Source organism: Protopterus annectens, chromosome 11.part0 (assembly GCF_019279795.1).
Source record: "Protopterus annectens isolate FY-2018-M chromosome 11.part0, PAN1.0, whole genome shotgun sequence".
NCBI lineage: Eukaryota > Metazoa > Chordata > Ceratodontiformes > Protopteridae > Protopterus > Protopterus annectens.
The window spans coordinates 380068244-380081782 of NC_056745.1; the positions used below are offsets into that span (position 1 = coordinate 380068244).

General features: G+C 44.8%; 1 protein-coding gene across 1 annotated transcript in view; it reads left to right on the forward strand.

Annotated features, from left to right (window-relative positions):
• CEP290 (centrosomal protein 290) overlaps positions 1 to 13539 on the forward strand; it is a 3346332-nt gene that overhangs the window by 2488021 nt on the left and 844772 nt on the right. The gene's annotated exons all lie outside the window — the stretch shown is intronic.

Sequence of the window (13539 nt, forward strand, 5' to 3'; positions counted from 1 at the left end):
CTTCATCCCCGGCTGGGGACTCCCGCCAACCAAAACCTAAAAAGGCTAAAGTTTCAGCTCCAGAGCTCTCTCAGTCAGCCCCAGTGCTTTTGGTGCCTAGACCTTTGGCATTGATGCCTTAGACTCCATTAGTGATTTCGGCTCCATCTTCTCCTGCAGCTTTCTATATATCAGCACCGAGGGGCTCCTCAGTTCAGACCATTACCACTATATCGGCACCGACCATTCAGATTTCTTCCTCGGAACCGACGCCTTTATTGTCGACTCCAGTTTTGTCGGTTCCAGCTTTGGCACCGACAACCACTTCTTCACCGATCCCTGTGTCGGTGCAGACAATGACCTCGGCACCGATGACTTTTTCGGTGCAGACAACAGTAGTCCAGTCTCTCTAGGCACCGTTGTCCTCGGTGCGGTCAGATGAGATGGGCACCAAGTCTGCCTCTTCTGTGGACAGGCCTGTTTCTCCCTCAGTCTCCGTGAGGTCCACTAGAAGCCTTTCCTAACATGATGTGTTGCGTCTTGTGGACTAGGTACTCTTGGCCAGAGGTATCCCACCCCCTCAGGAACTATCCTTCTTTGGGAGGTGATCACCCATCTCCAAAGACTCCTTCTTATTCTCCTCCCTCATTGCCTTTGAAGTCTATGGCTATAGCACAGTCTTCCCCTTCTGCGGTTCTCTTTATGGATCTCACTAAGGAACAGCAGTTGCCTTCGTGGCAGGAAAGTTTTGCTATGACCCAGGATGTCAGCTGTGACACGCATAGCTTGCTGCTCCACAGCCATCCAGGGACTCTGGGTCAGCAGGCTGAGCCCTTAGGGGAGGGGTGACCCCTGTCCTAGACATACACTCCTCTTCGGGTGGACCAGCCTTCCAACTGATGTAGAAGGCTTTCGCTGCTGCTGGCGATACTGGACTGTCTATACCTCTGCCCTCCACTGGTACACTGGTATCACAAGTCGCATCTAGTAGACACCGGGTGCAAGGACCGCAGGACATATTCCCTCAGGAATCCCATTTTCTGCTGTCTTCTCCAGCTTCTCCCACTGAGGAGGTCCACCGGAAAAGTTTGTGTAAGAGGAATCACATGGACTCCACAGAGGAGTCCCTCACCGAAGACACAGATTTCGATGAGGGAGAAGGATCCCCTCGGTCACCCTCTGAGGTGACTGGCAGTCCTCTAATCCGACCTCTGAGGAATATGTGTTCCTGCAGGCTTTTCACGCCCAGCCCCCTACCTCCTGGGTTACTCCACCTGCCGATGAACTTGTCCGGCTCATCGTGCAGCGTGCTTGGAAGGCTCCTGATACTGTCAAAGCTATTCTCCGGAGGCCAGATAAGATCTTGTCCCTTTCTGCTTCAGATCCCCATTGGTCCAGAGGTCTTTCTGTGGATGCTTTGGTGGTGGCAGTCGCAACAGAAAAGGATCTGGCAGAAGAAGAAAGCCAGACTGTCCATCCACCTAACAAGTCCCAGGCCCTGGACAGGATAGGGAAGCGCACCTTTGCTTCAGCGACCTTTGCTATCAGGTCCCTGAATTATATGGCACATTTTACCAGGCTTCAAAGGATCTGGTTTCTCAGCTCTCTGAAACCTTGGCTGGTGCCGTGTCTGATGAGGTCCGTGACAAAGTGTCCACCATTGAATCTATATCTAACTCCTCTATGCAACTGATATCTCACGCATCAGAAGGAGCAGCTTGAGCAGCGGGTTCAGCTGCGGTCTTGAGAAGACACACCTGGATGCGCTTCTGCAACTTCGCGGAACCCTTTAAGTCTTCTTTTCTTAATGCCCCCATTGAGGCCTCCTCGTTGTTTGGGCCCAAAGTTAAAAGCACACTGGCCAGATGTGAACAGGACGATAAGACCCTTTCTGCTGTATGTGTCCATTATTCTTCCCCTCAATGTGCTTTCTCCCGAAACCAAAAGAGTGGGAAGATATGGTTCAAGAAATCTCAGGGTCCTTTCTATGACACACAGGCCGAGTTCTCTCCCAGAGGCAGAGGGGGAAACTCACGGGGGAGATGCTCCTTTCAGGGCAGAGGGGGTCCATGTAACCAGGGTTCCAGGGATTCTTTCCCTGGTCAATCCTACCAGTGCTCCTAAAGAGTGGCCCAACTCCTTTCCTCTGGAGGTGGTTGGGGGACGTTTCCCCTTGTACCCTTCTGCCTGGCTAACCATCATCAGCAATTCCTGGGTACAAAGGATTATAGCCAGAGGTTATCATATCCCCTTCGATCTTTGTCCCGTCCCTTCAAAAAATCTTCCTGACATTCCACCCAGTCAAAGGGAAGAAGCAGCACTAGAGATAAAAAAGCTGCTAAGAAAGAGAGTCATCCAAATAGTCCCGCCAGACCAGATAGGATCTGGATTCTACTCAAGACTATTTTTGGTGCCAAAGAAAAACGGGGACTGGAGGCCAATTTTGGATCTCAGTGTACTGAACAAGTTTGCAAGAGTACAAAAATTCCAGATGGTCACAATAAGTCTATCCTCCCGCTTTTGGAAAAAGGCGATTGGATGTGCTCTATAGATCTTCAAGATGCGTACTACCACATGAAGGTGGACAGGCCATCAAGAAGATTTTTGCGCTTCCATGCGGGAGCCAGTCACTACCAGTTCAGAGTACTGCCCTTCGGACTCTCTACAGCCCCCAGAGTGTTCACAAAGTGCATGGCAGTTGTCACAGCTCACTTGCGACTTCAAGGATTCCAGGTCTTTCCATACCTAGACGACTGGCTCATTTCCGCCCCCAGCAGACATCTACTGGAAAAAGCCCTGGCATACTCTCTCCTTGCTGCTCAAAGGCTGGGCATAACCATAAACTGGCAGAAATCCAATCTCACCTCATCTCAGTCAACAGAATTCATAGAGGTTATCTTGGACACAAAAAAACTGCAGAGCTGCTATTCCAGAGCACAGAATTCTAAGGATAAAGCAACAATTAATTCCAATCCTTTCAAAGGAAAAATCCACGGCTCACTCAGTTCTACAGCTGTTGGGTTCCATGGCAGCCTCCATCACCATTGTTCCCCTGGCCAGCTTTCACATGAGGCTTCTACAATGGCTACTGCTCACCCAATGGTATCCTTTTCAGCTTCCTCTTTCAGCCATGATTCAAGTAACCGACAGGTGCAAACAGGATTTAAATTGGTAGATGACACACAATCTCTCACAATGGTCTCGCCCCTTCTTCCCCCAGCAACCCAAGGCCACAGTGAACACGGATGCCTCCCTGATGGGGTAGGGGGGGCTATGACAGGGACAGACAGTCCAAGGCACTTGGTCTGAACTGGAGGCCCATCTGCATATAAATGTTCTAGAGCTGAGGGCGGTGCTTCTGGAGTTGCAAGCATTCCATCCCCTGCTACCTTCTGGGACAATTGCGATTCAATCAGACAATATGGCGGTGGTCTGGTACATCAACAAGCAAGGTGGAACCAAATCTTACCCCCTTTGTCGAGAGGCCATGAGGATATGGCAATGAGCGATGGCTACCAACCGTTTTCTTCTAGCAGTGCACATTTCTGGGAGTTCCAACGTGATAGCAGACAGAGCAGGTGCATTTTTCAACCTCATGAGTGGTCCCTGAATCCCTGGATAGTGGCGGAGATCTTCCACCGCTGGGGCCATCTTTGCTGTGACCTCTTTGCATCCCCGGCCAACTACAAATGCAGCAACTACTTCGTCCTGATTCCCCCTCCGGGACAGTCACGCAGAGACGCTCTAGTCCACGATTGGCCCTCGGGTCTTCTTTACGCATTTCCACCCTTTCCCCTCATTCCCCAGTTTCTGAAGAAAGCTCGTTGGTTGAAGAGCAAGGTGATCCTCATAGCACCATATTGGCCTTGACAGATTTGGTTCCCCTTCCTTTGGCCTCACCTACTAGGTCAACCATGGATTCTCCATCCAACCCCGGAGTTGATCTCACACCCACAGAACCTGATTCTTCCCAACTTTAACAGCCTGAAGCTCATGGCTTGGCTACTCCAATTCCCTTGATTGCCAGGCAGAATGATCTTTCTTTACCAGTACGCGATATTCTCATTGCTTTTCATAAGTCTTCCACTAGAATTACTTATCTGAGCAAGTGGAAAAGATTTACCTGTTGGCTGAAAGATAAACAAGTAGACCCCTTTTCAGCACCAGTGTCGATAATACTAGACTATCTGGCCGACCTGTTTCAATCGGGTCTATCGGCCTCTACCATTAGAGTTCATTTGGCTGCAATTTCTAATTTTCATGAGGGTGTCCAAGATTCCTCTCATGTCTCATAAATTGTGCAAGACCTTTATAAAAGGTTTGAATCATCTGAAGCCACCTTTTAGAGAGCCTATTCAACCATGGGATTTATCATTAGTTCTACAAACTCTGACAATGTCACCTTTTGAACCAGCCTCTTCTTGCGACCTCAAGTATTTGTCATGGAAAACCTTGTTTTTGGTCATTATTACTTCTGCCAGACGTATTTCTGAACTTCAAGCTTAATGTATCGAGTCCATACTTGATTTTTCATAGAGATAGAGTCTCTCCAAGAACTAATCCGTCATTTCTGCCTAAAGTGATCTCTGAAATGTCCATTAATCAAGCCATTGAATTGCCAGTTTTCTTTCCCAATCATTCAAACAGAGGAGAGTATTGCCTACATACCCTAGATATACACAGGCAAATCCGTTTTTACTTAAACAGGACTAAACCCTTTCGTAAATCTGACCAGTTATTTTTGGCCTTTTCTGGACCTAGATTAGGATCTGCTGTTGCTAAGGTCACATTAGCTAGATGGTTGAAAGACTGTGTGACCTTTATTTATACACAACGTAATATCTCGTTGCCTACTACCATGAAAGCTCATTCAACAAGGTCGGTGGCAACTTCTGCTGCCTTCCATGCCAGAGCTTCTTTACATGACATCTGTGCAACTGCAACTTGGGCTACGCCTCATACCTTCATCAATCATTACAAATTGGATTTGGCCTCCAGGGGAAGAGCATCTTTCAGTTCTATGGTACTCAGGAATGTCCTTCCATGAGAGCCTCCCAGGAATAGAGGTATCTGGGACTCTGTCCCATGCGTAAGGAATGAACGAGGATTAACAATATCAGATAAAAAAGTTATGTCTTACCATAACATTCCATCTGTATTGTTGATCCTCGTTCAGTCATTACGACCCTCCCTACTTCCCTCTCCTGTGGTTTGTAGTGGATCTCACCATCCGGTTCTCTTAGGTTATTTGAGCAGAGGTAGCCTCTACCTTCTTTGACTTGCAAACTCAATCTGAGGTAACAGGGAGAGGGGGATTGTGGGTAAGAGTTTAGCTTGAGAGTTTGAAGCTGACGCGAGCTTGGAAAATGGCTGGCTCGGTTCCTTGCTCGGAACCGATACCCATGTGTAATGACTGAACGAGGATCAACAATACAGATGGAATGTTACGGTAAGACATAACTTCTTTTTTCTGAACAAATCCATTGTTATTGATCTGTGAAATTTCTTTCAGCAGGTGTATTCACTTTCTTAAATCGAACAAAGGTAAAAAAAAAACAAATATTGATTACTATGGATGGACAGAAAAAAACTCATGCTAAAGTGAAAGAACATAATCATTGTTGTCAAAAAAAAACATAATTAACATTGCTTCTTGATGATTCAGACATCCATGGGTCATTTTTCTAACATGCATGTTATTGTCTCCATCTTCAAAAGTTATTAATCCTGAAGTCAGGTAGAGTTGTGCATCTAGACAAGTGTGTCATCCTAACAGGAGGATGTTCTTCGTGTTTCACTGTTGCAGTCATTACATTTGGGTTATCTGCCTGCAGGTAGCCCTCAGCCGGCCTGAATACCAGAGTCTTGTATTCCTGCATCAGATGCTGTCTCTTCTTCCATGACGTCAGGTTATTAGGGGTATAAAACATGCAGTTGACACCATTACATCATTCTTTCTTGCTGCACGGTGCCCGAAGCAGAAGCAGTTCGCAAGTGCCAGTTGGCCGACTCCTGAAATTTTCGTTTTTGAGTTTCAGAACCGAAGTCTTCAAAAAAGCTAAGTACTCCGTTGGGGATCCTTTTTGTTGTGCTTAACCGATGTCAGTGAAAGTTAACAATTGTCTTACCTGTGGAAAGCAAATACTTCATAAAGATTTTCATTTGTACTGCATTCCTTGCCTAGTTCCAGACCACAATGTCCCTCGCTGTTGGTTTTGTGCCTTATTCAATCCCCGAATTATTTGTCGTCTGTCTATTTTTGGTACTTGGTATAACTATCCAGAAATGGCTTCGGTAAGCCATCCAACTACTGATATTCTGAAAAAAAACGTAAGGATAAAGACAGAGACAGACCGCATATGTCCAAAACTGCCGACGACGCTTCCGTTAAGCTAGTCGCCAGTCCGCCGGTACTCAGCGAGGCCCTTTCCCAGCCCCTGATACCCGCTACTTCAGATTCGCATGCCTCTACTGAGACCCATTCGGAGTCCAGTATGCCATGAGATGCTTCTTCGACTATGGAACCTGCGGATGTCTCTACCTTGGATGGGTCCGGAGCCACTGTGCAGGCATCGGCTTCTGAGGGTGTATTCCAGCCTACAGATTTGCATTTTACACTGATGCCATTTTCTTCACCCAGGCCTAAAACTCGACCCACGCCTAAAAAACTGATGTTCAAACCACATGGTCAGGTGCATATGCCTAAAAAGCAAATGCTCGGAATGGCTGAAGACCTTATTACTTTAATGGGGGAAGTCAGCCTTCTCCCTCTAAGAGACCTAGAACTGATTTTGCTTCTGATTCTTCTGATCAGGATGCTGATATTTCTGTTTCTTCTGATTACCAGGATTTGCCTTTATCTACCTATGAGGATTCTGATGCAGAGGATTCCATTCCCTCTGCTTCCCCTCCAGAAGATTTTTCTTTTGGGGAAACCTTGCACACTCTTAGGGAACATTTCCGCTGGGAAAGCCAGGATTACTCTTACTCAAAAAAGAGGCTTAGAGAATTCTTACTCCTTCCTCAACACAGGCCTTTAGCTACCCCTCCTGTTCTGGACATTGTAGATGATGCTTTCTTGGAATCTAGCCTGTCCCCAGACACTTTACCTCCAGCTCCCAGAAAACTTGACAGGTATTACAGAGTACCTGACTCTCACTAGTTCCTCTTCAAGAATCCTACTGCAGATCCAGAGACCATTTCCCAAGGTCCAAAGGGCATTAAGGCTACTGCTGCCAAAAATCCTACCCCTTCTGATAGAGATTCTAGAGCCTTGGACAGATGGGGCAAGGAGTGTATACACTTCTGCTACTTTGGCCATTAGGGCTTCATATGTTAAAGTGCCAGCAGCATATTATGGAAATACTTACAGAAAATGATGTTGATTCCTGACTGTGCTGAACACAAATAATTACAGGATTTAATGCATTCTGCTGAACAAGTTGGTAAACATACTTTGTAATGTGGTTTTGACTCTTTAGAAGCATCTTGCAGGGCTGCTGTCACTGGGTCTGTACTTAGAAGGCATGCTTGGCTTAAGGAGCAAAACTTGCCAGATCTTGTTAAAGCTAAATTACTGGATGCTTCCTTAAACCAAGACTGCCTGTTTGGCAACAAAGCAGAAGAAGTCCTCAAAAAGATGGAGGAAAAAGCTTAATCTATGCAAACTGTTAAATATTTCCTGCAAGTACATCCTCCCAGATTTAGTAGGCATTGGCCTTCAAAGAATTGGTTCTTTCCAGTCTCTTACAGGCCTTCTCAGTCCAAACCCAGGAACAGCAGACCACCTAGGTTACAGTCTCAGGCTGCGTGCAGGCCTAAGTAGTGGGGGGCTCCCACTTCCAAAGCAGGAAGTAGTAAGACACCCCCCCTACAGAAAAATGTCACAATGACTTAACCTTAAACCTTCCAAGCCCTGCTCAACTGCCTGCTCCCTTAGGAGGAAAGCTCACTCTGCATGCAAAAAAACTGGGAACTCATTACCCAGGACAAATGGGTTTTAAATATAGTTTTCCAAGGATACAGATTCCACTTCCACTCCCTACCAACCCCAAATGGTTGGCCAGACCTACCCCCAAATCAGTGGGCAGAGGCTCACCAGCAGGTTGTCTCTCTTCTAAGTATCAGGGCTATTCAACCTATCCCAGCAGAAGAAAGGAGACAAGGTTTTTATTCAAGACTTTTCCTGGTACCCAGCCATCCTATCCTGGACCTCTCTATTCTAAACACCGTTTTGGTAATCCCAAAATTCAAAATGCTAACACTTCAACAGCTGCTTCCTATGCTAGCAAAGATGCCTGGTTGGCAACCTTAGACTTAAAGGAAGCTTACCTGCACTTTCCAATAAGGGAATCTTGCAGGAAATACCTATGCTTCAGGGCAGGATCCATGCACTATCAGCTCTCTGCACTTCCCTTTGGTTTATCTACTGTGCCCAGGGTTTTCACAAAGTGTCTAGCTCCAGCCATTGCATTTTGCAGGCAGAGAAATATTCAAATATACCCATACCTGGATGATTGTCTGATTCAGGCAGAAAGCCAGGACTTGCTTTTAAAACAACTGGCATTCATAAAGAAGCTTCTAACCTCACTGGGGTACACCATAAACAAAAAGAGATCTCACCTAGTACGCTGCCAACAGATTGTATTCCTCAGAGCAAGCTTGAACACAACTTCTCAGATGGCTTTCCTCACTTCAGAGAAACAAGTTTATTTGACAACCTACTTCAAACTACTGGCCACAAAGACCCAGCTATCTGCAAGCCCTAGGGTTCATGGCCTCTTGCATTCTACTAATTCCATATGCAAGACTGCATATGAGGAAACTACAATGGTATCTAAAAAGCTCATGGTGCCAACATTCTCAGGACCTGGAATCAATGATTCCTATCATTCCTTGTATAAAGACAGAGTTTCTTTGGTGGGCAGAGGCCTGCTACCACAACAAAGGGTTCCCTTTCACTCTACCACCTGCCACCCAAACCCTAACAACAGACGCATCAGACTATGCATGGGGGGCTCACTTGGCAGGGCAGTGCATTCAGGGCAAATGGAACCCGAATCAGATGCACCTGCATATCAACCAAAAATAAATGTTTGCTGTACAGAATTCCCTGACAGCCTTCAAAGACCACATTCTTCCGGGACAATTATTGGTAAAGACAGACAACAGCACAGTTTTGTGGTATATAAACTAGCAGGGTGGAACCCACTCGTACCCTCTCTGCAGACTAGCCATGGCTCTGTGGAACACAGCCTTGAGCTACCAAATGCACCTACAAGCTCAATTCCTGCCAGGCAAACTAAATTCACTGGCAGACAACCTAAGCAGAAATCTTATGTACCCACACAAATGGAAACTGGAACCAAAAATATTCAACCTCTTGAGGAACAAATGGGGGACTCCAGAGATAGACCTGTTTGCCTCCCCTCAGAACTACCAAGTAGACAAATTCTGCACAGGGACTCCCCACAGTCAAGCTTGAAAAGTGGATGCCCTGTCCTTTACCTGGGAAAGCCTCTCGGTTTATGCCTTTCCCCCTCTGCCTCTCCTCTCGAAGGTTCTGCTAAAGATCAAACAGGACAAGCCAAGGGCAATACTGATGGCACCAGACTGGCCACGCCAGCATTGGTACCCCCTCTTGCGCAGTATGATACTGCTGGAGCCATGGCACCTACTTCAGACACCTTCCCTGCTGTCCCAGCAGGTGGGCCAGATTCTGCACCCTCAGCTTCAAACCCTGAATCTTGCAGCCTGGCTAATTCCTTGAGCTCTCCAGTAGCATCCCTCAGTAAGCAGGTACTAGATGCCATTCTGGAAGCAAGGAGGCCCTAGTACTAGAAAATCCTATGCTGAAAAGTGGAAAAGATACTGTTCCTGGAGCCAGTTACAGGGGATGGGCACAACGGTGCCCAGCTTACCTCATATTCTTCAGTACTTAACAGAAATGCTCCACAAGGGCCTATCCTTCTCGTCAATTACAATTCATGCCTCTGCCATTTCAACACATTATAATACTGAACCACCCCTCTTCTCTCACCCCCTACTAAAGCAATTCCTCAGAGGGGCCAAAAATGTAAGACCCCCCCAGGCGAGCCCCTATTCCAGCCTGGGACCTTAAGTTTGTATTGGAAAAGCTCACTTTCCCTCCATTTGAACCAGCTGCTATTGCAGAGTTGAAATTCCTTTCTTGGAAATCAGCCTTCCTTCTAGCCATCACTACAGCAAGAAAAGTGTCTGAATTACGGGCCCTCAGGGCAGTGGAGCCCTTCATTATCTTCCATGCAGACAGGGTTTCCCTCAGGACCAGTCCTTCCTTTATGCCCAAGGTGGTGTCTAGAGTTTTCCTAAATCAGTCCATTCATTTGCCTACCTTTTTCCCATCCACAAAACAAAGGAGAACGAATACTGCACTCTTTGGATGTGTACAGACAACTTAGATTTTATTTGGACAGGACTAAGCCTCTCAGAAAATCTGAACAGCTGCTAGATGGCTTTGCTGCAGGGGCAGAGGGAAAGGCCATTCCAAAGCAAACCATTTCTAAATGGATAGCCTATTGCATTCATTTCTGCTATAAGCACCATGGAAAACTTACCCCACAGGGGATAAGATCACATTCCACTAGGGCTGCATCTACCTCTACAGCCTTTCTCAGAGGAGTCCCTACCAGGGACATCCTAGAAGCTGCTACCTGGAGCTGTGTACATACCTTCACCAAGCATTACCACATACCTATTTTTTCTAAATCCAGAGCTGGTTTTGCCACAGCAGTCTTGCAGGGCTTAATAGCTGGTCCTAATGCTCTCTAACTTCCTCCTCCCTTCCTTAGCTTTGGTAATCAACCCAAATCTAATGACTGCTGCAGTGAAACACGAAGAACATAGTACAGTTGTGTACACTTACTATAACTGTAGATGTTCGAGTGTATTCACTGTTGCAGTCCTGGTAACCCTCCTTCCAGCCCCCTGACTTCTCTTGGCTCTACCTTTCCTTCTTGTTTGGTGTATCTAAGCTTTCTGGTGTATTTTCTTTTTGATGGAAATGTACCATAACATATAATTGCTTCCCATTGTGGGGGCACCTGACATCTGGGACAAGAAAAACTGATGTAATGGCATCGGCTGCATGTTTTATACCCCTGACGACCTGACGTCATGGAAGAAGAGACAGCATCCGATGCAGGAATCCAAGACTCTGGTATTCAGGCCGGCTGAGGGCTACCTACAGGCAGATAACCCAAATGTAATGACTGCAACAGCGAATACACTCGAACATCTACATTTATGGTAAGTGTACACAACTGTACTATCTCAGACATTCTGATAAGCTATTTTTTTTTTTCAATTTGATGGGAAAACAGAGTCCTATACTTACAAAATAGATCCTAGTTTAGTGATTGGATGACTGTACTAATGTTTATTGTCAGTTGTACAATAATGACTTATTGTCATTCAGAAATGTGCATGCAGATTGGATAGCCTAATTAGTATACCTGTTGTAACTTGAGCATATACAAACAGAAGAAAGTCCAGCCAATGAAGTACTGTTGAGCAGCCAGACTTTTCTACTGGCATATGCATGGAGGACAGAGCAAAATACAAGAAAAATCAGGTGCGTTCTGCAAAACTAAAGAAACAGAAATTTACCAGATTTTTCTTGTATTTCTGCTCTGTCCTTCCTAAAACAGGCTCTTGCACCTCTCAACACTCCAGATTTCTACCTCATAGTTTTGGTATTTTCCTCATAAAAATATAGTTTTTTTGACAAGCCATTGGGGATTGAAATCATTAAATAACGACAGACATTTGAGGTTTAGGCTTCATATCATTCAGAAAATGCACGTTAATTTAAAACCTCTTATTCCAGCAACCTTCTAAGTTTATTAAGAGCAATAAAATCTATCCTCTATTTTTAGACCTTTGTCTACCCATTATGTTGGGCTTTGTCCAGGTTTCTTGCATTAAGAAGTTATAATGGCAGTGGGGGAAAAAAACAATAGTAACAAAGATTCCTTTTTTCTCCTTTGCTTTTCCTGAACGGAACTGATTTACTCTGCACATGTAGGAATGTAAGTCCTATATACATGGGCAGTACATAAGTAAACAAGGAAAATACTGAGGAACCCTGTATTTTCATTATACACAGACATTAGTTAAGAAAGGGTGAGCAGTTTCTTTCTTAAATAATGTTATTGCATAATAGCAATAACCCACTCCTGGATGTGGAGATCACAGGATTTACCAACTGTTGGCTTCATTTCATCAGCCGGGATTCACCCTTGTGATCAAATCATACCAACATAGAGTAAATCCTGCAGTCACGGGTTATTGCTAAAAAAAAATTTTGAACAACACTGACTAGTAGTGCTCACTCTAACAGCTCTGTAGTGACAACTACAGCAATCTTTGAAAATATGTGTTCTTTCTGTTTGTGAGGCTGCCACCTAGGCATCCAGTCATACATTTCTCTAAGCATCAACAGTCAGGTTCCAGGCAGAGCGAGAGCAGGATTTGCTTTTTTCTGCCCTGCAAAACACATTTTAGATCATCCACCCATTTCTGGGTGTTGAGGGACAAGCAGCTTTGCCCCTCCCCATTCATATAATGAATTTCTGAGTCAGTGACCCTTATGATGAACATATTACAGTTGTTTGAATATACTCACCATAACTGTAGAAGTTTGAATATTACCATTATCATTTCAGAACAGACTCTCATTCTCCATCCTCTTGTTCTTGCATGTTTTGGGTGTGGTAGTCTGCAAATATTTAATGCTATACCAGTTAATGACTATATATTTACTGATTATTATTTTGCAAATAATTTAACTTACTTAGGTTTATAGATGAATACTTATTTTGTTGCGTTATACATTTATTGCTTTTATGTGTTTTTATTTAGATTGGTTTAGACTTTCATTCTCATTTAAGAAAAAATATAGGGTGCCTTCAATGGCATTGACAGTGATATATAAAACTGCATTGTCTTGGTTTGGGAGGTGTGCAACATAGTGAAAAAAGTGATCTGACTGATAATCCTGTAACACTGTTCTTATTATTTAAACATTTACTGCTAAGCACTGTTCTTATTATTTAAACATTTACTGCTAAAGTCTATGCACACAAGCATATTTTTTGCTTATGCTGTTTAGACAGTACTGATTTATCAAGCATAACTGTGAGGTTGGTAGAAGACCAGGTGTTGTGTTTTTGGCCAAGTGGATTTCTGACTGACTACTTTATCTTTGAAGTTACTGTAGTTGGATGTGTGAGTGGGTTTTGTACCACTGACTTCCAGGCTACAGAGTTTTCTTCAGGGTGCTATACTTAGCAGCAAGAATAGCTTTAGCCATATCATAAAGTACAAGATTGCTGTTGAGTAGTTTGAGTATTTGCAACTGAAACAGCTGTGGCAGCAATATTCTGTAGCAGTGTACAACATCTCAAGAAGAAACATGGAAAGTACTGAACATGTAATCGATAATATCCGCTGTAGCTCTCAGATATACAAGGCTACTAACCTGGGTAAATTTTGCCCAATGAGAGGTTTTTAAAAGCGATA